This window comes from Equus przewalskii, chromosome 19, assembly GCF_037783145.1.
Source record: "Equus przewalskii isolate Varuska chromosome 19, EquPr2, whole genome shotgun sequence".
Lineage (NCBI taxonomy): Eukaryota > Metazoa > Chordata > Mammalia > Perissodactyla > Equidae > Equus > Equus przewalskii.
In genome coordinates this window covers 30,454,287-30,458,401 of record NC_091849.1, presented here as the reverse complement: position 1 = coordinate 30,458,401, position 4,115 = coordinate 30,454,287, and positions in this window count along the sequence as shown.

Genomic DNA, 4,115 nt, shown 5'->3' with positions numbered 1-4,115 from the left:
CCCCTGGTGTGTTTGGACGCTTTGTTAAAAAAAATGAAGCCCACCCATTATCAGTTATTGTTTAAGGTACATTAATACAACCCCTTGGGGGCCGGCCCATTGGCGCAGTGGTTAAGTTCACACGTTCCCCTTCAGCAGGCCAGGGTTCGCCGGTTTGGATCCCTGGTGTGGACATGTGCACGGCTTGTCAGGCCACGCAGTGGCAGGCGTCCCATGTAAAATAGAGGAAGATGGGCACAGATGTTAGCTCAGGACCAGTCTTCCTCAGCAAAAAGAGGAGGATTGGCAGTAGATAGCTCAGGGCTAATCGTCCTCAAAAAAAAGTACAACCCCTTATGGAATCTGTTTTTCAATCCTTTGGAGCTAACACTTGTTCTACCTTCAAGTCACAGTGTTGGTATCAAGTGAAATACTGGTGAAAGAATACTCAATATAGAACACCCCAGGCTATGGAGTGGACCCCATGGGTCAGCGTTCTTTGCGCAGCGGCACCTTGGGGAATGCAGAGCTCTTCACAGATTGCTGGAGCTGCAGGCGGTGTGGGCGCATCAGTTCTAGATGAACCTACCATCCTACCCGCGGAGTTGCTCAGGGAAAGGAATTTAAGTGAGGGTGGGTGGAAGAGAGGAGCAGGGAGACTGGCTGAGGAAGGAAAAATCCGAGAGCAGTTTCTGGGGAAGGAGAGAAAAACACGTGGGTCCTTCTTAGAGCAGTTACAGTGGAGAAAGTGAGAAGCAAGAAATGGGAAACAGACTGCTCTCCCCAAAAAGGCGGCTCTGCAGAGTAGAGGGAAATAGCCCTGCTGCAAGAAGAGGTTGGGTTCTTAATCACAGGTATTAAATTGAGGGGCTGCTTGATGGAATAAGATTCCTGGGGAGACAGGAGGTTTTGGAGACCAGAACATGGAGGGGTAGGATTAACGCTAGGAAGTGCTGCTATTCTTGAAACTAGAAATTAGCAATATATTACATTTTGGGGGATGATGGGGATACTGGAGCATGAACTGCTTTGAAAAGAGTGTTTTTCAACCTTTTAGCGTTCATCAGAATCATCTGAAGGGCTTGTTAAAAGATGGGCTTGGGGTGGGGTCCAGCAAAACTGATTCAGTAGGTCTGGATTCCGAGATTTTGCATTTCTAACTTCTCAGGTGTTGCTGATGCTGATCTGGAAAACACTGAAAAGACTGCCCTGGAACACAAGTATCTTGGCTGTTATTTCCAGGATCGGCCACATGAGGGCAACAACTCCCCAAGTTTCACAGGCGCTATTTACATTTAGTAAGGCGGATGGGTTAATGTTCTCCTCCTCCTGCGCAGTCTCGGGATGGGAGAGTTCAGTCAGTCAGCCTGTTGTTGCTCTGTGCACTTGGGAGACGACCTGAGAAGAGGATGTAATCTAAGGGCCAAGCTAAAAGGTGAAATACCAATGAAGTACACAGCTCAAGTGAAAAAACAAACCAACGTCACAACCTAGCGGGTCATTCTTTAACTCGCGTTTCTTTCCTTCTGCTTCCATCTGCTGCCTGCTTCTCACCTTCTTCCCTCTGTCTCCTGCAAGAGGCCACAAGAACCCTTAAAGAGAGTTGAAAGTTTTTTCTATTTTAATTCAAAAATTAGTTCAACCATTTTTCTTTCAAATTCGCCATGAAAATTTAAAGTAACCTGTTACTTAAAGAGAAGATTTTCCCTTTTTTAGCAGGGAGGGAAAGGCTGAGCATGGCCTCCATTTCAGCAGGCCTGGTGACCCAGGTCTGTTTCTTCACCAAGCCCTGCAGGCACTTCTCTCCCCCGTTTCCAGCTGGTCTGTTCTTCCTTTTTGCTTCCATTTCCCCCCCAAGATAACCTTTCAACTTTAGGCGTTCTCTGTCAACCCTTCCCCAGGCACACCACTTCAAGCTCCAATTCTGAATCATTATTCTATTTCTCCCCTTCCTGCTCCCAGGCAGTAAATGTAATTTTGAAAAATCACGAAATCTTATCCTCTTGGCCCAGTACAAACTATTAGCACTGCTTCAACATTTACTGCTGCTTGGCAAACTTCCTCGACCCCCTGGCACCAAAACTCCTGAGCAAGTGAGCCCCCTCCAATGCGACGACCATTTCCCCTTCTCTTCACCTGCAAACAGCCGAGTTGACACTATCTTCCTTCATTTCTTAGAGGAAGAAGGGTTATCTCATTTCCATAGAAACATCCAACTCTTCTCCTGGCATCTCCTGACTCCCCTTGACCCACCATTCTTCACCCAGCAGCTCCCGCACAAATACTACCAATGGCCTCTCGTTGCTCCTAGAATCATATCCCAAGTCCCCATCAAGGCTTGCAAGGCCCTGTGCGTTCTGCCCCCTGCTCAAGCTTTAAGCTCAAGCCATGTTCCTTGACCACGTCGCTTTCCAGCTTCTGGGCTTTTGCACCTTCTGGTCCCTTTCCTGAAGGCTCTTCTTTCCTACTTATCTGGTTGGTTTCTTCACCTTCAGGCTTTAACTTCCGTTACTTCCTGCAAGGTCTTCCCTAATCACTCAATCTAAAGGTGACCCCCTCCAAAGGCACCACTCAGTTCCTCTTTGCACTTCTAATGGACTCCCAGGTGATGCTCATGCTGCTGTTCTAGGACACTTTGAGAGCCACTGCCCTGGAACAGTCAGTTCAAGTATCCTGGTTGTTGCATTCAGCATTGGCCACACAAGAATAACTTCTCATATCCCCAGGCCTCCTTTGAGACCAGTGTAGCCACAGGGCCCTTTCCCAGTTTCCATTCTTTCCATTGTAGCGCTGCGTCTTCCCTAACGTGTCTTTTGTGTTCCTACAACAGTCCTATCATGCCCCTCTAGGACTCATCTTTTGGGTATCTTATCCACATTCTACACATTAGGGAGAATGCCCAGGAAACTGGAGTCAGATAAACAAGGGCCATTATCCCAGGAACACCCCTCTACAGGCTGCATGACTGTGGGCAAGTTACTGTCCTCTGAGTCTTAAGTTTCTTCATTAAGAAGTGTGGAGAAGAATCGCTACTTCTTAAAAACATTTCTACGGTACCCATTATGTGCATTAGTGCATGATTTGTAAGTAATAAAAGTTGCTTATGAATAAAGATAATTCTGTTAATGAAATTTCATTTCCCAGGCTTTGTGTTCTCCATATATTGTACCATGTACATGTGTTCTTTCTTTTCCTTTCGCACTCCATTTCTATGCTGCTTTTTTTTAGAGGAGGGGCATCCTTTTGCCCATATTTATGTGTGTTGTTAATAATTCCATTACATAGTATGTATATTGAAGGAAGAAATGAAATTTGTGCCCGTGGACGGATGTTATTTTGGAGCATCTGAAGTATCTGTAATGAAATTAGTGATTAAAAACTCGAAATACATTTTGGTATTCATTTTATAAATAACATTCCCATATATTTTATGTACTATCTCATCTAGACTAGTGAACTGAAAATTAAGTGTAGAGTATAATAGGAGATACATGTAACAAAAGAATTTAAAGCACTTTATGAATAATTTGCTATCTAACCCCTTAACAACCTTGTGAGGTAGGTCCTTTCTCTCACCGTTTACAAATGAGGAAACGGGTACCAGGGGGCTAAGTAGCTCGTCCCAGGTTACACCATTACTAAGTGAACTTGAAGCTTGGCTCCCCCTATTCTGGTAGATCTGCTTCATGGAACTGGGGAAATTACATCTAATGTCTTACTCAGGAACTGGAAACAAGACCCTCATTTTTCCCCCTCAAATTTCATTAAGGGGGTGTTCCTTCCTAAGAGCTCCTCCGCACCTCTCTCCACACCGACCTTCACTTCCACTACACACCTTGTACTCGAGGTCCAGTATTATTTATTCTTAGTATTTTTCCAGGAAATGTTTTTCCAAGAGCGGTTGTCCAAACTCAGTCAGTCTCAACTGAACAGCTCTTCATTTTCACCCTGGGACTGGATACATCTGATCCTTCTTTTCTCTCTCTCAAACTGCCACACCTAGCTCTTCCCATCTGTCCTTTCCTTTCTGTCCCTCTCACACCCTAGTTCAGGATTTAACACCTCATGCCCACGACAAAACTTACGGGGTCCACCCCTAAGTTTCTATAGTCCACCTTGCTCATCACTTCCTAAAA